Here is a 23999-nt window from a genome sequence, read left to right as displayed (position 1 = left end):
CAGCTATAGGGACATACCTTTTTGTGTCAACTTCAGCAGTTAGCGTGGTGTGCTCTATTATTTAGTAAGCAGTCAATAAATACTTGCTGAAACTTAAAAATTAAAAGGCATGCTTCCCAGGTGGTGCTAGTGGTTAAGAACCCACCCGCCAACGCAGGAGATGTAAGAGACATGGGTTCGACCCCTGGGTCAGGAAGATCCCCTGGAGGAGGAAATGGCAACCCACTCTAATATTCTTCCCTGGAGAATCCCACGGACAGAGGAGACTGGCGGGCTACAGTCCACAGGGTCGCAAGAGTCGGACATGACTGAAGCGACTTAGCATGCACACAAAGTAACTATTAAAAAAAAAATCATGGGGGAGCAATGTCAAATTATAAGAAATGTGTAACTTAAGAAATTAAATGTCTCTAAGTGGTTAGTTATAGCACTGATTTAGCTAGCAATCGTACTAAAGACATAGAAATTAGCTAAAAAGTGAGTGTATAAACCTCTCTGTTTCCGGCCATATGGAATCCTAATGGATGTCTAGTAACACACACTCCCTATAAGAGTAGTCCTCTGGTAGAAATCATGTTTTAAAACAGATGTATATTATTAGTGTAGTGATCAACAATATCTGGAATGCCTTTCTAGTGAGGAAGGTCACAGAGGCTAATTTTTCATTAAAGTGTTTGTTAAAAAGGTCAGATGAGCTGCCATGGTGGCAGGAGCAGTCATCACTGCAGTAACAGGCTTACATTTACGGCACCGAGAGCTAAGAGATTCACACGGATCACCTCATTTAATGACCATGACCATCAAAGACAGTAGTGTTAATATTTCCGTTGTACAGGTAAGAAACTGAGGCTGAGTAACTTGGCCAAGGTCACATGGCTGGTTGGTGGTAGAAGAGGGATCCAATCTCTGAACTGTGATCCAGTCATTATTTACTAGTCAAATAACGTCTTTATTCACTCCTGCCAGGCAACATACTCTTTTTTCCACCTTCTTAACCATTTACTAGTATAATAAATGTCCTTGGTATTGTTCTTATTCTGCATTTTAATGCTTATTCATTCAGTAAAATACAACAGAGCTTTGTTAGTAGAAGAGATGCCATAAATATTATCTTGGTCTTCTGGCATTATCTTGAGCTAGATTACAGATGTATATTTTTGGAATCTTTCTTACTCAAATAAATTTTTAAAGCATTATATATGTCACATTCTGAAAATCTTTGTTAATGAATAAAAGAAACAAAACTTTTAGAAAACCTATCATTCTTTCATTTAAGCCTGAAGATAATCTAAGTAGTAAATTACTACTTGAGAGTCATTATTTATTTATTGTGCAGTAACTGTTGCTACAAAAAACTAGAATGGTTTCTGAGAATTTGACTAAACAAAATATTAGTAGACTACTGCCTTATGTTTGTCTCAAATGTAATAAACATGGGTGGTCAAATTCACTTTAATAAAAGTAATAATTCCAACGAAGCTAAAGCTACTGGATAGAAGAAAGGAATATAATTTGAAGTATACTGGATTAATAGGGCAGTACACAGACTCTGAAGTTGTTATTTGTTGTCCATTTTAATTTCAGAATTCTTATTGACTCTAATTAAAATTCTGTAGATGGAAGAGTTGTGTTTCTGAGGCACTTGCAGTGAATGCTGTCTGCCAGCCATCTCCAAACACCCCATAACCACACACAACTCGCCTGTCAGGAGAGCTAATGCAGACATCGCAGGGCACACCACATTTGTCACTGTGGCTAATATCAGAGATACGCAGCTCTTTTTCCTTAGCACACAAAAGCAAGATATGTAATTCAATGCTCAATTTACCCTTGTCTCGCAGGAGATTTTTCCCCGCTAATTGATAGAAATTAAGCCATTAATCAAGCCACTAGCCATCATTCAAACCAGAGAAGATGAATACAAACTTTCATCATAACCACCTTCCCCATTTTAGTGTTCATTAGCATTAATTTTTAATGCAATTATGCTATTCTTTTACGCTGAGCTCATAAATTACTGCTCTTTTGTTGCTGGCTGGCCTTGTAAAATCCAAACTAATGCTTTGTGCTCTGATCTTAAAGGCAATTACTAGATTCTTCTATCTTTTATATCTTTGCAACTCCAATAACCTATATATTGGCAAAGATATACACACACACATATAAAATGAACACCCATGATTGACTATACCTGTTTGCTTTGTTAATGCCTCTATATAAAGTCTCTGTGAACATATAAATGTAGTAAAATGCACCTGAAGTAAATAAACACATATTCCCCCATACATAAAAAATAGATGTTAATATAAACTAAGATCACATATATTCATATTATATTTTGGGTTCAATATAGATATTGCTACAGTTTCCCATGATTAAAAATATATCATTTGCAGTAAAGGTATAATTTTTATAACAAATTTGAGAAAATAAGAACATTAATAGTGATTATACACACTTATAAGGGTCAAAAACTACTAAAAACAGAAAGGATAACTATAAAATACTAAAATCCCTTAGTTCTTTACCTAAGGTTACCATTTTATGTTTAAATTCTTATTTTAAAAAAAACTTATGTTAAAACTGGAAAGTTAATAAGGTGAAGAGTAATAGAAGGTCAAAAGAACCATTTATCCAAAAGTGTTTGTAAATGCATATAATAACTCCATAGTCTTAAATTTTGCAAAGTTAATGTATCAGTTTATTACAGGATGACAGTAAAAGGAGAAGACAAATTTTCAATAAATAAATATTAAATCCAGAGACAGAGTATCCACTCAGTTCTCCAACCCAGAGAAAACGAAAAGATGGACCCACCCCCTCCAAAGCACCTCTCCAAGGTGCAGAGGAGATAAAAAAAAATTTGCAACTCTCTTCTTCATATCACCCCAGTAATGGTTTTTGTCTTTGTTTGCAAGTTCTAACATTCTGGCCTCCCACTAGCTAGAGAAGGGTGCATACGTGGCATTCCGATTAATGAAATAAAACTTAATGGGAAAATGTCAGCTATACTGGTACTGGTGTCAGAACGCTTTGGAGTTGCACAGCTGCTGCCTACCCCTAACACCAAAGGACTGTGGTAGAGAGTACATTCAGGAGTCCTCTACCAGAAAAAAAAAAAAGGGTTTGAACTATTAACTTCTTAAGAATAAAGAAGGTGCTGATCAGTTTGACTTCATCTTATGTTTCCCCTCATAGCTAGTTCTTTTTTAGGTTTCATCTTTAACAGAAAGTTATACATGGTTTTGAACTGTGGTGTTGGAGAAGACTCTTGAGAGTCCCTTGGACTGCAAGGAGATCCAACCAGTTCATCCTAAAGGAGATCAGTCCTGGGTGTTCATTGGAAGGACTGATGCTGAAGCTGAAACTCCAGTACTTTGGCCACCTTATGCAAGAGCTGACTCATTGGAAAAGACCCTGATGCTGGGAGAGATTGGGGGCAGGAGGAAAAGGGGACGACAGAGGATGAGATGGCTGGATGGCATCACCGACTCGAGGGACATGGGTTTGAGTGAACTCCTGGAGTTGGTGATGGACAGGGAGGCCTGGTGTGCTGCAATGCATGGGGTTGCAAAGAGTTGGACATGACTGAGCGACTGAACTGAACTGAACTGAACTGAACTGATACATGGTTTAGAAGCAATGAAGTTTATTCTTCAAGGACTTAATGCTGTGAACCAGGGGACTTGCTATGCCAGGATAAGTGGACAGCCTAAATTCAAGCCTTCTCTGAGCCATTCCTTTATGATGTCAGAAGCAAATAGGTACTGAACATATTTGAATATTACAGTGGTCAAGATAAAATCTGTGAGCTCTAATACGTTGTCTTAAAAGCACTTTCTGTTTGGACTCATGAGCCACGGCTCTACCTACTCTAATTTCCCTAAACATGTTGATAAAAACGCTGGGTTCAGACACAGGAATTGAAACTAATTCAGCCAACATCTATTTAATGCCTCTATCTGCCAGGTGCTAGCCTGGTGCCAGAGATTTCTGGTTGAAATGACATTTGATTTTACTCTCTCAGAGCTCATGGGAAAAACAGAATTTTTATTTATAATTTTTATTTGCAAGTAATTATGAGTACAGTGGATAGGTACAAGGATTTGTGCTATTTACAAAGTAGCATTGCATCTGTTATTTCATTTGACACTGAAACAGACATAATTTTTGGTAATATATAATATCCCTGTTATTCAAATCAGGTTATGTGACACTCGAAGCTTAAGAGATAGTGCAAGAAGCAGAGTGTGGATATGAAACCAAGTCTTTGAACTTCACATTTTGTATGTTTCCCATTGCACCAAGTGTCTCTTTAGCCTTTGAATCTCTGATAACCTTACAAGCCTTAAATGATGAATAGCTATGATTGCTTATGCTTATTTCATATTCTTATCAAATATATATACAATTTGATCTTTTAAACAGAGATGGGGTAGGAAGAATAGTAGTGAACAGTAGAAGACATTAATTTCTCTTTCTTAAAAGCAGAGTATTTTGCTATAATATTAAGGAAGTACAGCATACAAAATCAATAGGTTTAAAGAAACTACTACATACTTCAAATTGAGCTTTACTGAAATATAATTTGCATATTATGTATAATAATTATACTCACTTTAAGTATACAATTCAATGAGTTTTGATAAATGTAAACCACCTGTGTAAACAACACCCAAATAAAAACATAGAATACTTTGATCACCACCACCATTTCCTTGTGCCTCTCTGTGGTCAACTTCTATCTTTACCCTGACCCCAGACAATCACAGATCTGCTTTCTGCCAACAAGGATTAGTCTCCATTTTCTAGAATTTCATATAAACTGTTACACTTTTTCATGTCTGATGTCTTTCACTCTCCATATTTTTGTGATAGCTCCAGGTTTCTGGGTACCTCTGTTTTTTTTAATTACTGATAGAATTTTATTACATGAATATGTAACTCATATAAAACTATATATATATATAATATATATATATAGAATTCTATTATATGAATATACCCACAATTTGTTTATCCATTCATCTGTTGATAGAATTTGGGTTGTTTCTAGTTTCTGGCTTTTGAGAATAAAACTGCTATAACAATTATGCACAAGGTTTTGTGTGGACATGTTTTTGCTTTTCTTGGGTAAATATATAATATTGGAAAGCCTAGATTATATAGTGGGCGTGGATTTCTCTGATGGCTAGTAATATTGAGTATTTTTAGCACTTATTGACCATTCACTTCTTTTTTAAAGTTAGTGTTTAAACTTTTTTGCTCATTATTTAATTAAGTTGTCTTATTATTTGAGTTTTAAAAGTTCTGTGTACATCTTTTGTCAACATGCCAGTATTTTTCTATCATTCTATGACTGGCTTTTTTGTTCTTAATGGAATCTTTCAAAGAGTAGAACCTTTTAATAAAAAAATTCAATTTATCATTAAAAAATAGTTTGTGCTATTTGTGTCTATCAAAGAAATATGTGCCTACTTCAAGACTGCAAAGATTTGAAAAAGATCCTATATTTTCTTCTAGAAATTTTATAGTTTTAGTTTTTATATTTAAGTATATAATATATTTCAAGCTACTTCTTATGTATAGTGTGAGATAAGGGCCAACGTTCATTTCTCCGCACAAAGATAACCAGTATTTTCCAGCAACATTTACTGAAAAGATTTCCCTTTCTCCATTGAATTGCATTGGTAATTTTACTGAGAATAAATTTCATACATTTGATGGCTAATTTCTGGCCTTTCTAGTCTGTTCCATTTACCTATAAGTCTATCCTTAGTAATCCACAATCTTGATTACCATAGTTTTATAGTAAAGTCTTGAAATCAGGGAGTGTAAATCATTTGACTTTAGTTCTTTTTAAAAAACTGCTTTAATTATTTGAATTTTATATAAAATTGATTCTTAGTAGAAACTTTGCTCCTAACACTTTACACTGAATTTTAGCATGAGGATGCAAAATATAATTTATAATGAAATTCCATTTCAGGAATAAGTTGAAATATACATGGTTAATCAAATTAGACAGGCTCTCAATATTCATTAGGTACAATACTTAAAACAAGAAAACAGATTATTGTCAAATATTTAAACCAATTTTAAAAAGAGTTTTTATGAAATGATCAAGTTGTAAAATTGTTACTTATCATGAATAGTTACTGCCATTGTAAATTTTTATTTTTGGCGATGCTTTACAGCCTGAGGGATCCTAGTTCCCTAGATCCCAGACCCCAGCAGTAAGAGCACCAAGTCCCAACCACTGGACTGCCAGGGAATTCCCTTTTGTAAATTTTTACTTATTCTGATTTTGAAGTCAATAATTGAGCCATATTCATATTATTTTACTCAGGAAATTGCCACATAAGAAGATAATGGTGGCCTGAATGACTAAAATGTATAGATGGCAAGATTTTTTTGGAGGGGGATTGTCAATGAATGTAGTCTGGAAAATGCATTTTATTGGTGTAACCAATAAAAGAAAAACCAGAAGGGAGAAAAAAGAATGACAGATGAATAGAAAAGGCAATTTTTTAGTAAGTGTAAAGAACCAAGGGTGAGTGTATATGTTTAAGAGTTTGAAAGACTAACACTTGGAGACACTCTAACTGTTCACGGAACAGAAGAAGGGCACAGAGATCCCAAACCACATATATAAATAATCTCTACTTTTCAAACTATCACCTAAGAAGCAACATATATACACATTCTAAACTGAACTCTGAAGTTTGCAATTATAATATTCTCTCTGTTTGGCCCACCACCCTGCCAGTATTTTGTTCTCATTATAGTTTTTCCTTTCAAAAAAATGCAAGTAAGATTCTTGGCTTCTAATCAAGAAAAGCCTTAAGTGCCATGTCATCTATATTATTAAATTAGGGTGCATTGAAATTAGGGTATGTTGAAATACAGTTGGTTGAGCTGTTATCAAGAAATGCACATGATTGTTATTTGGTTTGCTTTACTGCTGCTAACTTGGGGTAGGACTAAGACCTCCTAAACAATGTTATGAAAATTATATGATAGTAAGTAGGAGCTATGAATCACATGCATAGCTGTATAATATTTTCAATTAAAGTATCCTGGTGAGATAACCTAATGATTTGATTTTGAAAATTCTACTTTAAGAAAAAGAGTGTAGAAAGCATTTAAAGTGGAAATCTTACATCAGTAATGACCATACTTTTATAAAAATGGAGATAAGTTTCCGTAATTATAACCTGTTTTCAATGTAATATCAATGAAGCAAATCATACTTAATTCCCACATTTTCACAGTAAACTGAGACACAGAGTCATTCAAATACGATGAGAAGCAAAGTATAAACAAAGAAATAAAGGAATTAACAAATGGGGAAATGAGATACATACTAGCCTATGCCTCCATGACTTTGAGGGAAATCAGCTATAGGAAAAAAGTAATATTAATACTAACCATTAATTTGCTTCTAAGAGTGCTTTTCCCTAACAAACATAATGCCGTAAGTCATAAAGATGCAAAATATGAGGCAAGTCCAGCTCCATTTACAGGTGAAGTGATGGAAAGTAAGTGCTCTGAGTTCTAGCTTCACGACTAACTTTATTATCTTGGGCAAGTATTCCCACTAAATTTCCATATTCTCTTCTGAGTTAAGATAGTGAAAGTAAAAGTTGCTCAGCTGTGTCAAACTCTTTTTGACCCCATGGACTATACAGCCATGCAATTAAGCAGGCCAGAATACTGGAGTGGGTAGCCTTTCCCTTCTATAGGGGATCTTCCCAACCCAGGAATCGAACCCAGGTCTCCCACACTGCAGGCAGATTCTTTACCAGCTGAGCCATAGGGAAGCCCAAGAATGCTGGAGTGGGTAGCCTATCCCTTCTTCAGTGAATCTTCCTGACCCAGGAATCGAACCAGGGTCTCCTGCATTGCAGGCAGATTCTTTACTACTGAGCTATCAGGGAAGCCCTGAGTCAAGATAGGATGTCTACTAAAGTGCACATATGATCTCTGGTTGGAAGAAGCACTTCAGCAGAGATGAGTTTATTGTTCCATAGAAGAGAAGAGGGTCCTACAGCACTCATAAATTTGGAGGAAGGAGAAATCCAAGAGATGAGGAACTGAGGAAAGGATCAGGATTGTGTAGAGGCTTTTGTTGCTGTTCAGTCGCTCAGTCATGTCTGACTCTGCAACTCCACAGACTGCAGCACTCCAGGCTCTTCACTATCTCCCAGAGTTTTCTAAAACTCATGTTCATTGAGTCGGTGATGCCATCCAACCATCTCATCCTGTCACCTCCTTCTCCTCATGCCCTCAATCTTTCCCAGCATCAGGGTCTTTTCCAATGAGTCAGCTCTTCACATCAGGTGACCAAAGTATTGGAGCTTCAGATCAGCATCAGTCCTTCCAAATGAACGTTAAGGGTTGATTTCCTTTAGAATTGACTGGTTTGGTATCCTTGCTGTTCAAGTCTTCGCCAGTACCACACTTTGAAAGAATCAATTCTTTGACGCCCAGCCTTCTTTATGGTCCAACTCCCACATCCATACATGACCACTGGAAAAATCATAGCTTTGACTGTATGGACTTATGTCGGCAAAGTGATGTCTCTGTTTTTTAATATGCTGTCTAGGTTTGTCATAACTTTTTCCCAAGGAGCAAGCGTCTTTTAGTTTCATGGCTGCAGTCACTGTCCGCAATGATTTTGGACCCCCCAAAATAGTCTGTCAATGTTTCCATTTTCTCCCCATCTATTTGCCATGAAGTGATGGGACTAGATGCCATGATCTTAGTTTTTTGAGTGTTCTGTTTTAAGCCAGCTTTTTTACTCTCCTCTTCCACCTTCATCAAGAGGTTCTTTAGTTACTCTTCATTTTCTGCAGTTAGGGTGGTATCATCTGCATATCTGAGGTTATTGATACGTCTCCTGGCAATTTAGACTCCAGCTTGTGATTCATCCAGCCTGGCATTTTGCATGACGTTCTCTGCATCTAAGTTAAATAAGCAGGGTGACAATATACAGCCTTGACATACTCCTTTCCAAATGTTGAACCAGTTCATTGTTCCATGTCCAATTCTGTTTCTTCTTGACCTGCACACAGGTTTCTCAGGAGGCAGGTAAGGTGGTCTGGTATTCCCATCACTTTAAGAATTTTCCACAGTTTGTTGTGATCCACACAGTCAAAGGCTTTAGCACAGTCAATGAAGCAGAAGTAGATGTTTTTCTGGAATTCTCTTGCTTTTTCTATGATCCAATGGATGAAGCTAAACCCTGGGAATATGGTAAGACAAGCAGTTCTGAAGATGTGAGCAAGGGACAAGACAAGATAGGAAAGTGAGATGGTGACAGAACACTTAAACAATAGTTCTGGGCTTCACATGGAGATCTGCCCATGACAGCCCAGTGTGGGAGGATAGAAGCTCTAGAGCATAATCTCTAACCATCGGAACATCATTTCTGAGCCAGCTATGTTTCACACATTTTAATTCTTATGGATCCATATCAGCTAACAATATGTGATTGGTGCTCTAAAGATTGATCTGTGATCGTCAGGAAGAGGGAAACGGCAGTGCTAGTAGCAACCATTCTGTAGTATCTCAAAAGTTAACCAGAAAAATCAATACTGGCTCCATACAAGTGGAGAAATTTATAACCTCTTAAGGTACATTTCCCAGTTTGCAATTGAAACCACCAGGGAATATTAGTGATGTTGGGTATAAGTAAACTTTAAATTAAAAAAAAAAAAAAAAGTAGGAATAAAATTCTAACCCATGAAGACCACAACTGACTTAAAATATAATTTTACAGATACACACAAATAGCATCCCTTGTGGGTCAGTGGTAAAGAATCCACCTGCAAAGCAGGAGACACAGGAGACGCAAGTTCAGTCCCTGGGTCAGGAAGATCTCCTGGAGGAGGGCATGGCAACCCACTCCAGTATTCTTGCCTGAAGAATCGCAGGGACAGAGGAGCCTGGTAGGTTACAGTCCCTACGGCTGCAAAGAGTCGGACGGGACTGAAGCAACTTAGCACGCGGCACACACATGCACCAACACTTCCAGGCCTACTTGAACTCATTTAATACTCACAAAGCTGATATCATATAATAATATTAGCACTAAAAACAAACCCTTGAAAATGAAACCACTGCAAATCCACAATTAATTTAAAACATTTCAAGAAGAGTTTTTACAGGCTGACTCAGGGTTTGATCCTGACAGCCAGATGGATATAGGAGGTCAATAATCCAGAAGCAATGAGACAGTGAAACAAGTCAAACAAATGAAACAAGCCAGACAGTGAAACAAATCCCCAGAAGCAATTACTGTCCAACATGTCAGAAAGCCAAAATAGTCCAAAAACGGATTTAAAAGATAAATTTCAATGTCTCCCTGCTGTCTTTCTAAAAATCTTGTTTAGTAAATAAACCCAGTTACTACCTCAAACAACAATTACTCACTGCAAAACGTTTTTGTTCAAAACTGATGACAGAAGGAAGGTTCCTTCTTAATAAAACAAGTTTATCTATTCCTCCATGTGCTGATTGCGAGGGAGAACATATTTATTTCTCTGTGTCTGTCCAGTCAGAGGTACTGTAAAGCTGTAAGTTCTTGGAGAATCAGATCTGGTCCAAAGGTTTATCAAACATGCTGAAATTTTGCTATAAAGTAGCAATGGGCCAAACAGCAGGAAGCAGAGAACCAAACATTATGTTTGAAAGTCTAACAAGAACAGTGTTTGGGTCTCGCTAACATTTGCAAAAACTCTAGTAGTTATCTGAGCTAAATAAAGTCAGGCTACTGTTGCTAAAAATGTGGCATTCCTTTATTGAGGAGGGAGGTGCCTTGAAGACTCTCAGTTTTTTGGAAAGTGACAGATACTTGTTTACTGCCTTTAAAAATTTCTAGACAGTACATAAAATTTACCTTTTCATTGTCCTTGAAATTACTAAGTGGTGAGCTTTATAGTAGCTGGATTCTATTTGTATTCTGACCCATTATTCAACAGAGGCGACAAGTTCCTTATTCTTGAAACTTTAAAAATTTCGCTTCTATGACACCTTTCACTTCTGGCTTTCTCCTCACTGGTCACAATTCTTCATTTTCCTATAAGGCCCCCTCTAAATGTTAGAGGGTTCCAGTGCTCAGACTGGACCCCTTCCTCTTCCCTTTGTGTTCTATCTCTAGGTGATCCACAGTTATGCTGCTGCTGAGTTGCTTCAGCTGTGTCTGAAGGTCTATGCAGACCTATGGACTGTAGCCCACCAGGCTCCTCTGTCCATGGGATTCTCCAGGCAAGAATACTGGAGTGGGCTGCCATGCCCTCCTTCAGGGGATCTTCCCAACCCAGGGATGGAATCTGCCCCATGTCTCTTATGTCTACCTGCACTGGCAAGCAGATTCTTTACCACCACTGCCATGTGGGAAGCCCGACCCATAGCCACAAATACAATCTACACGCTGATGACCCTCAAATCTTTAGGTCTTGACATCTTTGCCAAACTTCAGATCTTGATTTTTCTCTCTTACTTCCTAAATTTAAATTATTGCTTTCCATTAGCTTCCTATCTCATCTAGAATAACATTCAAACTCCCTGGTGGCTCAGATGGGAAAGAATCTGCCTGCAATGTAGGAGACCTGGGTTCAGTCCCTGAGTTGGGAAAATCCCCTGGAGAAGGGCATGGCTACCCACTCCAGTATTCTTGCCTGGAGAATTCCATGGGGAGAGGAGTCTGACGAGCTACAGTCCATGGGGCCACAGAGAGTCAGACACAACGTTCATGCTGTTATATTAATAAAACTCTACATAACCTGAATCCTGCTAAACGCTTCAACTAAATCTCTAACCCCTGCCCTAGCCATGCTGGCCTTCTTTGTGCTTCTTAAGAATTCTAAACTTGCTTCCCTGTTACGATCTTTTTCTAAATTTATAATTTTATTTTTTTATTTATTTTGGGCTGTGTTAGGTCTTCATTGCTGCATGGGCATTTCTCTAGTTGCAGCAAGCAGGGGCTACCTTCTCATTGCAGGGTGAGGGGTTCTCATTGCAGTGGCTTCTCTTGTTGCAGAGCACGGCCTCCAGGGCTTCAGCAGTTGTGGTTCCTGGGCTCTAGAGCACAGGCTCAGTAGTTGTGGTGCAAGGACTTAGTTTCTCTGCGCCATGTGGGATCTTCCCAGATCAGGGCTCAAACCTGTGTCCCCTGCAATTGGCAGGCAGATTCTTTACCACTGAGCCACCAGGAAAGCACCCCCTACCCCCACCCTTACAATCTTTATAGAAGCTGTTCTCTCCACCTAGAATGGTCATTGCATGACAAGTCGCTTTTTGTTCAGATTTAGTTTAAATGCCAGCTCCTTAAGGAGGCCCTCCCAGAGTAATCAGTCTCATCAGTCTCAAGTAGTCAATGGTCATTCTCTACCACATCAAGAGACAGTAAAGAAACTAGTTAATTGTGAGGCTATTACAGGAGTCTAGGCCAGAGATGATGACTGCCCAGAACAGGGGTGGCAGGGAAGATGGGGACATATTTTAGGTAAAGAATAGATATGAATTTTGTGCAGAGTGATGCAAAGAGAAGATGATTTTCAATTTTCTGGATCAAGTAACTAATACACAGTAGTGATATTAATAAAGACAAAGATGACTTAGAGGTGGAATTAAGAGTTCAGCTTTAAAAAAAAAAAAGAGTTCAGCTTTAAAGATTATGGCTTTGAGATGCCTTTATGTTTTAAAAAGAATGTCTCTAATTCTGGAGTTCAAAGAGAAAGTCTGGGTTGAAGATGTATATCTGGAAGTAATAAGCATACTATACTTAATAAGCATAATATATTTATAACATATTTATATTTTATATAAATGTTATCAGCTTATATTCACTTGAGGAGAAAAATATAGAGATAGAAAAGAACTAAGTTCCAATGAATACCAATGCTTGCAGATTGGGTAGAAGGAAGACAGAAGGCTTCCTAGGGCTGGCAGGAAAATCACATAAGTATTATGCCATATTTAAGTGACAAAAAGGGATGTTTCCAGAAGTGTGGTGAGCTGCATTAAAAGCTGCTACAGGGTCTAGTGGAGAAAAATTCCACTAGATTTGGCAAATTAGATAGCGTTGATTTTAAAAACAGGAGTTTTAGTTGAGTGACGTGGTAAGTCACAGTGGAGAGAGAAGACATTTAAATGAAGATTTCTGTTTCTTAGATAATGGAGGACAGTTTAGTTCAGTTCAGTTCAATTACTCAGTTGTGTCCAACTCTTTGCGACCCCATGGACTGCAGCACGCCAGGCTTCCTTGTCCATCACCAACTGCCAGAGCTTGCTCAAACTCATGTTCATTGAGTTAGTGATGCCATCTAACCATCTCATCCTCTGTCGTCCCCTTCTTCTCCCGACTTCAGTCTTTCCCAGCATCAGGGTCTTTTCCAGTGACTCAGTTCTTCGCATCAGGTGGCCAAAGTATTGGAGTTCCAGTTTCAGCGTCAGTCCTTCCAATGAATATTCAGGACTGATCTCCTTTAGGATGGACTGGTTGGATCTCCTTGCAGTCCAAGGGACTCTCAAGAGTCTTCTCCAACACCACAGTTCAAAAACATCAATTCTTCGGTGCTCAGCTTTCTTTATAGTCCAACTCTCACATCCATACATGACTACTGGAAAAACCATAGCTTTGACTAGAGAGACCTTTGTTGGCAAACTAATGTCTTTGCTTTTTAATATGCTGCCTAGGTTGGTCATAGCTTTTCTTCCAAGGAGCAACAGTCTTTTATTTCATGGCTGCAGGCACCATCTGCAGTGATTTTGGAGCCCCAAGAAATAAAGTCTGTCACTGTTTTCACTGTTTCCCCATCTATTTGCCATGAAGTGATGGGACCGGATGCCATAATCTTAGTTTTCTGAATGTTGAGTTTTAAGCCAACTTTTTCACTCTCCTCTTTCACTTTCATCAAGAGGCTCTTTAACTCTTCTTTGCTTTCCACTATAACAAGATTCTCTAAATGATACCTCTGCTAAACACAGGAACAAATAATAATGGATAAAATATTTTTAAAAAATTAAATTAAATGAATTGCTGAGATCATGTGAAGTAAGAAACCCACAAAGATCTAAGAGAAAGTTTACAGTCTTAGTAGTCCCCCCAGGGATGGGGTCGCACAGAGTCAGACATGACTGAAGTGACTTGGCAGCAGCACTTCATAGAGAAGCTGAATCATTTGTGAAAAAAATTTTATAAACACTAGGCTGAGAAGGTTTTACAGAAAAATTCTACCAAACTTTCAAGGAAAAGATAATTTTGATGTTATACCAACCGACTTACTAACTCATTTTATTAGGCTAGCACAAACATGTTTTCAAGAACAATTAAGAACAGTACAAAAAACACATAGTAGAAGCAAGTCATGAATGCAGACACAAAAAGGGTAAGAGAGGAAACAATACATACATGTGTTTATACAGAAATACATATATACATGTGAATGTTTATATATAAACAGATTTAATTAAGGAAGGTAAAAAAAGATAATATATCAAAATCTTGTAGGATTAGAAATTTGGTTCAACTTTACAATATGACCCCAAAAACTTTCTCCTGGCTTGTTGTATATAATCAATGAGGAGAGATTAATATTTTTCAGTTAAATATCATTGATCCATAGTGGTGAGAAATATAATATATAAGTAGGCAAATCATATATATTTACATATATGAATAGAGAACATATCTGGAGAGAAATGTAAAATATCTTACATATACATATTTTTATTTTTTTTTATTTTTTAATTTTTTTTCATATACATATTTTTAAAAGCAGAGGGAAACAAAATGACATTTATTAAGTATAACAAATATAACACAGATTTTAGTTATATACCGTGGAGAGATGAGGAAGAAAAATGAGGAACGAGGAGAAATAGATACAGAAAGAGGGTGAGGAAGCAATTGTGACACAGACCCCCCCCCCCAAAAAAAAAGGCAAGAAAAAAACAGGAAAGAGAAATAAAAAGATGAGAAAGAGAGAAGAAAGAAAGTAAACAGGATGGGGAGAGAGGAAAGATTTTTGACCTTATGACAGGGTATCAGATGGATAGGTCAAGTATAGCTTGACCAATATGTAAAGTATAGCTTGATCAGCATGTAAAGCTGGGCAAACATCTAAGACACAAAGTCCTCACAGAAAGACCAGTATTAAAAAACAAGCAAAGCACCAATACAAATATCCTTAATGTACTAGATTAAAAACAGATATTATAAGAATTCTTATAGTTTTTTTGTTTTTTTTTAATATCACTGCCTGGTGGCTCAGTGGTAAAGAATCTGCCCGACAAGGTAGAAGACACGAGCTCGATCCCTGATCCAGGAGGATCCCACGTGCTGTGTGGCAGCTAAGCCAGTGAGCCGCGACTACTGAGCCTGTGCTCTAGAACCCAGGAGCCACAGCTCCGGACGCCCGTGTGGCCTGGAGCCTGTGACCACGGCAAGTGAGGCCGCCGCCACGAGGAGCCTGTGCTCAGCAACTGGAGAGCGGGCCCCGCTGCGTGCAACAGAGAAAAGTCTGTGCAGCAGGGAAGACCCAGCCTGGTCTTCCAACCCTTTGGGCTGGTCAAGAGCACAGCCCAAAATAAAAATAAATGTACAAACAGTAAAAAAGCTTTTGAATAAGATGTGGAAATTCTAGCATTCTTGAAATACTTCCATTCTTTTTTTTTTTTTTCTTGAATAGAGAACAATCTTAGTCCTGCTACAAAGCAAGAACTATCACATTTTACTTTATACACAAAAAAGGACACCTAATTTCACCAAGTACCATTATTCTTTTACAGACTTTCAAGACCATAAAAGGTTTACTTTAGAACAGACATTCATAGTATCACCTAAAAAAAAAAAAAATCTGCTGTGGGTAAACCTCTAGCCCTAACAAATTTCTAGAGGGTTTTTCTTTGTTGAGAAAGGGTTTCTAAATCTCTGCATGATAAGGTCCTCATTCCTCAAGTGCACCATTTCCCTACATGAATCATTTGGTTTCAGCCATACTAAGCTTTATTCAGTTCTCAATCATGTTCTCTTGTTTCTAGGTTTCACAAATGCTGTCCTCTATCTGGAACACTCCTAATGTTTCCCCATTTCATCTTCCTTTTTCTTTAATTCTCAGCTCAGAATTTACCTTATCCAAAACCCCTCCCTTTGCCTCTAAGTCTGATTCCTACAAGCTTCTACATCTTCTAGTCTTCACAAAGTAAATTTTACTTTTGCAAAATTTAGCTCAAATGCCACTCCCTATGAAGCCTTCCCCAGTCCCTACTGATTAAAGTTAATTGTTTCTTTGAACCCCCAACACAGCACTTATTTTATTCTCCTTATATTACTGTTTTATACACCCCCCCCCCCCCCCACCAACTAGCTGATATACTACAATGGAGCCCAGATATATGTCCCTATACGGTATTTAGCACACAGGGCAGATTCAGACAATGTAAGCTGTCTAAAGGAATGGATAAGATGAAATTAATCCTAGGGCAGAAGCTGACTAGAGAGCTGGAGTCCTGAATAGCTTTGGGTAATGAGGCGGCTAATCTAGGAACAATGCTTCCTAGGTGGTAGATGCTTCCAACTGGATGGAAAACACTACAAATTATAAGCAATATGAATCCCACAAGACAAAAACTGCATCATAAAAATGTGCTGTGGTAGCTATACAATCATGAAATAATATAAGAAATTTCTGGCAGTAATCTGGTAATAGATTTTGACTGAATTGATTACTCACTGACAGTATTCAACATAGTCCTGCAAATGCATCAACTATGTAATGAACAGCTATTAAGTTTATTGATTTTCTGATTTCCATTGATAGTTAACAGGCCAAAGCTACACATCGATATTTGTGTTAGTAATACCCAAGAGCTAACAATTTGGACAAATGAAAACATCGAAAGTCTGAACAGTCCAAATTAATGGAAATTTGAAGACCAAACCTCAGAATTTAAATGAAATACCTAATAAATGAATCTAATACACTTAATAACAGTGAAGTCAGTGCTGATAACTTTTTCCTCTAATTAATTTTAAAGCTTTCTTTTATCCTAATGAAGGGATAATTTCCTAATAAATATAATCTCTATTTCATTCCACAATCAAGATTTGAAGTTCCATAGCCTCCAGCTAACACCTAAATAGACTTTACTGAGTGCTTTCATATAGTTAATCCTTACAAAATTCTTGTGAGACAGGAATTGTTTTGTTTTTATTTTTACTTAAGAGAACTGAAGTTCAGTGTGATTAAATAACATGGCCAAAGTCATTAAATTATTAAGTAGAAAGGCCAGTAACCAAATGTAGCAAAATAAAATAGCAAAGAACCTTTTGTTGTTTAACACCACTTTTTTCACTGCATACTACCTTATATTTGTTGACTGTACAATTACTAATTTTAAGTATGTATTCTATTTTGTATTCTGCTTTTTCATTCTTACTTAACAAATCCTCCTCTCTGGCAAAGTGTGATAAATTTCCCTAAGACTCAGGCTATCTCACTGAATGCTTTCATGGGTTCTTATTGCCCTCATACTATCTTCCAAAGCTTATTCCAGTGGTTTTTTCAAAGTGTAGTCTTAAGGCCAAAGCATCAGCAACACCTGGAAATTTTTTAGAAATGCAATAATCAGTGCCCATCCCAGACCTATTGAATCAGAAGCTCTGGGGGTGGTGCTATAAATTTCCAGCTGATTTCGAGGCACATGAAAATTTGAGGACAACTGATCTATTCAAATAGGAACCTGATCTCTCAAGTACGCAAAAATGTGACAGATACCTAAAAATCAAAGCTAAGTTCTTATTCACAGGAAGAATAGCATTCATGAAACAAAGCTTAAGCCCCAAGTGTACCTCGAGATATATATACTGTGAGGATTATGACACTAATATTTAATAACCAGGACAAAGAAGCTAGGTGAGAGAAGCATTAGGGGCACAGATACCACACATACACAAAGAAACTAATCCCAGATAATTTTTCTTTCACGTATACTTTGTCTTTATAACATATATATGTATATATATATATACATGTGTTTGTGTGCAGATATAGATAGTATATATATGTGTGTGAATTATATTTGTAACTATATTTTGCTATTAGAATTACTTTCTTGTGCTGGTTTATGATTTAAGCCAGTGGTCAGCACCCATTTTCTATAAAGAGCCAGACAGTAAATATAGTATGCTTTGCAGGCCATATGGCCCTGTCATAACTACTAGATCCTGGTGTTGTAGGACAAAAGGAAGACTATAAAGAAAGTTGAGTGCAGAAGAATTGATGCTTTTGAACTGTGGTGTTGGGGAAGACTCTTGAGAGTCCCTTGCAAGGAGATCCAACCAGTCCATCCTAAAGGAAATCAGTCCTGAATGTTCACTGGAAGGACTGATGTTGAAGCTGAAACTCTAGTGCTTTGGCCACCTGATGCGAAGAGGTGACTCATTTGAAAAGACCCTGATGCTGGGAAAGATTGAAGGCAGGAGAAGGGGATGACAGAGGATGAGATGGTTGGATGGCATCACCGACTCGATGGACATGGGTTTGAGTAAACTCCGGGAGTTGGTGATGGACAGGGAGGCCTGGTGAGCTGCAGCCCACGGGGTCACCAAGAGTCAGACACGACTGAGAGACTGAACTGAGGACAAAAGCAGTCACAGATAATATGTAAACTGTGTTTACATAAGAAAACTTTTGTTTTCTTACTGTACTTTATTTACAAAACCAGGTGGTGGGCTGGATTTGGCAGGTCAGCTGTAATGTGCTCACCTCTGATTTAAACTGTCATTAAAACACATTTCAATTACCTGAGCTTCCTGAGTGACTGAGGGCAGTGTGTGCATAATCAGGAACCAAACACTGCATGAATAATTCACACTGGAGATATGGCTTTATATGAAGAAAATACATATAATGTGAGAGAAATTAAGATTATGCATATATGTTTAAAGGTACCCACAAAATTCAATTTCAAAGATGGACACTCTTTGAGGGGAAAGAGCTTAGAAATGTCTGTTTGTACCTAACAAGGTGTTACATACTTAATAAGTATTCATTAATATCTGCTGATTTAATGACTAGTGGGCTTTGTGATGATAAATATTCTACTTTTATAAACTACTGCTATCTAGAGCTAAGTTTATTCTTTTATAATGGTTACTTAGACAACATGCTGTCTGGCTTCCCTGGTGGCTCAGATGGTAAAGCGTCTGCCTAAAATGCGGGAGACCCGGGTTCAATCCCTGGGTAGGGAAGATCTCCTGGAGAAGGAAATGGCAACCCACTCCAGTATTCTTGCCTGGAAAATCCCATGGACAGTGGAACCTGGTAGGCTACAGTCCATGGGGTCACAAAGAGTCGGACATGACTGAGCTACTTCACTTTCACTTTTCACTTTCAGACAACATATAAAAAATCATGGGGTTGGGATATATAAACTGAGTATTAATCCTGGTTCTTGTCCTATTAGTATACAGACTACAGAAAAATTATTCAACCTTTCCAAGATTCAGTTTCCTTACCTATAATCTGTTACCTCCTTGAGCAGATTCTTGTGAACATAAAACTAAACGAGAGAATGTAGGTAAGGCACAGAGCTTGGCACATTATAGGTTTCTTTGCCTTGACTGGGTCATCTTGCTTCCCTGTTAGCTGAGCAGGCTTTGAGAATACAAAAATTTTAATTGTTCCCTAACTGCATTCAAGACTATCATAATACTGAAGTCATAAAATAATTTCAAGAATTCCACTGCTAAAACTTTTAAATAAGTCCTCTTCACCCTTTGTTTTTACCATCTCAGGTATGGTTTTCATTCCAGTATTAAATCTTTCTTAATGACTTGTCTAGATAGATCAAAAGGTCTATTTTCTCTAACCTGACCCATGTATGGAGCATCTCTTTAAAAAAGAAAGTTGTTTGTGTAGGAACTTCAAAAGGGAGGTATGGGACAAAACTATCTCCTATATTCTCTGCTTGGACATCTCTTTCCATTTTTACCAGCACCCCCTCACCCCTAGCAGAAAACAAATTCAAAGTCCAAACTTCAAAATACGAATACAGGACTTGACTAAAACTGCTTCAAAGGCTTCTACTCCTGGGCTAAGAGAACGAAAGTTTACTGGCTCTTCCAATGCAAGGTACTCACTCAGCAATTGCTTAGCTCTGAACAGCGACCTACTGCTTCAGCTCAGTAGGTGATGATCAGGGCTTCTTGTGGCATTTGTTGAAAGGGATTTAACAAGTCTTCTGTTACTTCAATCTGCTTCCCAGAATTCCCTGAGTCGAAGATAACTGAAGGTGTGACTGTTGTAAGACCCCGGGAGGCAGGTCAGGATCCACAGAGTACAGTGAATTAACATACAATACTAGACCGGCCTTTTCTGCCTATTGCTATAGTAAGGGTTGTTTCTCCAGAACTTTTTCTGTTAGAAATGGCCACTCTTTCAAGTAAGGTGATATTTAGAACTTCCTTCTCTGGACCATACTCTTTGAAACATCTTCCACCCCTTGACCTAGTTTTACTTCTTCCCCTTCACCACAGTACATTTCTGTTGAGTTGAGATGGGGGTTTGAGGAGATGGGGCAAAATGAATTCTTAGTTGTAAAGTAAGACAGCAGTGAGATAGCTGAACTAGATATTTTTAAGATTTCTCCTAGATCTATCATTTTGTGACTTATTTCTAAAGGTAAAGAGATGAATCAAAATGGCACTTGGAAGAAAAAGGTAACTTGAAAAGCATCTAAGAACAGAAGTCATTTAACCAGAATTTACTGGCAATTTACTTACAGGAAAAAAAAAAAAGGAAGGGAAAATTACAAGCAAATACCCCTCAGCCCTGTCTCCCCCATAGCCTGTTTCTGGAGTATGTCCTAGAGCAGAACGCATTTAGATCAATTTCCTACATCATCTGCAGCTATCTAGAGAGCATCCTGTAATGAAAACTACCCAAGAGCACCTTTGGCTAAGTTTGTTCAGAATTGTCCAGTTTCAGAATGAGAGTACTATTTGACTGAAAACACATTATAACTAAAAACTGTCATTATTTATTTAACACTATTTAACACTACATTATTTAACACTACTAGGAAAGACTTGTATTAAATAAATACAACTTAAAAGCTTTTAAAAAAAAAAACTTCATGAAGAAATACTACCGAGATATGAAAAATTATCTTCACTATATCAAAATAGCACCCTTATTTTTTGTGTTATACAAAGAAGGCAAAACTCCTGCATAAAGAACATAAGAACATTTTATTCAGAATGTTCCAACTCATACCACCAGGTGTCAAAGTACTAAAGGTTTCCACTGTTGGCATGGTCTGTGATCTCGGGGGGGTGTGTATGTGTGTGTGTGTGTGTGTGTGTGTCTGTGTGTGTGTGTGTGTGTCTGTGATCTCAGGGGAGTGTGTGTGTCTGTGTGTGTGTGTTAGTCACTCAGTTGTGTCTGACTCTGTGACCCCCATGCACTACAACCCACCAGGCTCCTCTGTCCACGGAATTCTCCAGGCAAGAATACTGGAGTGGGTTGTCGTTTCCTTCTCCAGGGGATTGAACCTGGGTCTCCCGTATTACAGGCAGATCTTTACCATCTGAGCCACCGGGGAAGTCCCTCTTTGATCATACATGAAAATTACAAACTTACCTTCACTTTCATTATTTTGGCATGTAATTTGACAATTAAAGATGACAGTATTTGTCTAATAATGTTAAAATTGTTATACACTCAAAGTGGTTAACTAAATCAATCTAAACTTTTAAGCTATAAAGTCCCATTTCAGTTGCTAATCAGTTAAAAATATACAATTTTAACATGGTCACATATTGAAATCCTTAACATTCTTCACTGGGATCTAAAGAGCAAAGAAAATCAAAACAAAACCCAAAACAAAAAACCTGGCATTCTCATAATCCTGGATAATTCTGAAATTAACTGAACTACGTGGCTGTGAAAAAGCCAGTTTAAGTTATCCCACAAATATGGTATTCTATACCTACTTAATTAGGAACCTACACCAAGAACACTTCTCAATTTTGAATTTACCATTAAAAAAAAAGTCTAATAGGTAAAGAAGTTTGCAGTAAAAGTGCTGCTATAGCTATTATTTATTTCTTTTAGAGTTCTTTCTTCTGGCCCATCTAGTAGACAACAGGAAATGAGATATCTATTATATAAATCACATTACTGAGAAAACCATGATAAAATTACCAGTTTCAGCCGACCTCAAAATAGGGCAGCAAAAGATAATAATTGAAAAACAAAAGTTTTATATAATTTAATGTGCTGACCTCACTTAAGTATCAGAATAATAAATGATGTCTCCACTCCCCCCAACCCTCCAATTATTAGAGAGGTTTGTCTTCAACTGCTAAAATTACGCTTAGTGAATCTGTTATATTAAATTAGCGCTCAATGCCGCTGTTAATCTTTGTCCCATTAAGTTAAAAATGCAATGCGTTTAATAGCTGCACAATCTTCACAATCTTAGCTGTACATGTATAATATGAACACTAATCAAGATCACTCAGCAGGTCAGCAGATTGAGATCAGAGTCAGTCTCCATCTCCTGGGCTCCAGGCAGAAATTTCTCTCTATTCACCTACAGGTCTATTACATGTGATCTCAACATTGTCCCATACCGTAAGTATATACATTATGGACTCTAATGTTTACTTTATCTAAATTAAATAGTTAACAGATGACAACCATAACTTGTTTGATAATTCACTCTTCATTTGCTTCTAATAAAAATATTAAATACTACTACCAAGAAGGACTGTATAAACATACAAACAAAAGAACAACACTTCACATCCCTACAAGCTGCTTTTATTGTGTGCACAAGGTGCCCGTTTTGTCTCATTTCAAATACAAAGGATAATTTTAAAAATTATACTAAAAATAATTTCAGTTTTTATTTAAAATGTGTTTGTTGTACAGTTGATTCACAATATTGCATTAGCTTCAAGTGTACAACAGTCATTCAATATTCTTACAGATTATACTCCATTTCAAGTTATAAAACAAAAGCTATGTTTTCCTGCACTGTACACTATATCCTTGCTATTTATTTATTTTATACATAGCACTTTGTGTCTCTTATTCCATAGCCCTATCTCATCCCTTTGACCTTCCCTCTCCCAACTGGTAATCACTAGCTTGTCTTTATATATGTGAGTTTGTTTGTGTTTTGCTATATACATTTGTTTATTTTTTAGATTCTACCTATGTGATAGAGAATTTGTTGTTCTTTGTTCTATTTATTAACAATTCTGAAAATAATAAATAGATTTTCAATGAAAAACAAGCCACAGCACTTTCATTTTCATTGTAACTAGTTCAGTTATATTAATAGTTACCCACTAACTCCTTTTACTTTTTTTCAGGACATAATAGACACTGTCCTTTGGCTTTTTTGTGATAAGAAAACACTTTTAAATGCTATCTCCATATTCCCTAGTTCAGAAACTCAACTACATTATCTTTCAGAAAGTTAATAAGATGCCAAACCCTTTTCCTATTTTACTATGAAATCATCTTAATTGTTTTAACCTATTATAAACGGTACTAAAAAGCTATAACAGTTTAATGTCAATTGAAATATGAATATATAATTTCTTTTTAAGGATGAATGGAGTTTGACCCGAGATTAATAACTCAACCAACAATATCTTGCATACAATAAATATATATTTTATATCATATATATCATGCTAAGTTCTAAATTAACTTTACATACTTACTGATCTTCTATTGCTTTGTTTCTTCTATATACTATAAAATATTATGGCATCATAGATACACTACAGCTTTATTTTATATTGTTCTATACATCTTCCTAATTTGTCCCACATTCTTTTTTCTTATAAAATGTCAATAAAAAGATTAAGCATACATATACAAAGATCATAGCTGATGCCAGATGTTGAGAGTGTCTCCTGAGACCAAAGATTCCACGCCAGGTGGTTGAGCCGGCCTAATGAAGCAGCA

At 37.0% G+C, this 23999-nt stretch overlaps 1 protein-coding gene and 1 non-coding gene across 6 annotated transcripts in view; one reads left to right on the top strand and one right to left on the bottom strand.

The window, feature by feature from the left end:
- Window positions 1–23999, bottom strand: part of RSRC1 (arginine and serine rich coiled-coil 1) — a 402069-nt gene that overhangs the window by 16583 nt on the left and 361487 nt on the right. The window lies entirely within an intron of this gene.
- TRNAF-AAA (transfer RNA phenylalanine (anticodon AAA)) lies at window positions 19190–19261 on the top strand. The gene has a single exon. It is a non-coding gene; the product is annotated as a tRNA-Phe (tRNA).

The sequence above is a fragment of the Dama dama genome, chromosome 19, assembly GCF_033118175.1.
Source record: "Dama dama isolate Ldn47 chromosome 19, ASM3311817v1, whole genome shotgun sequence".
Classification (NCBI taxonomy): domain Eukaryota; kingdom Metazoa; phylum Chordata; class Mammalia; order Artiodactyla; family Cervidae; genus Dama; species Dama dama.
This window is presented reverse-complemented; position numbering and strand designations above follow the sequence as displayed.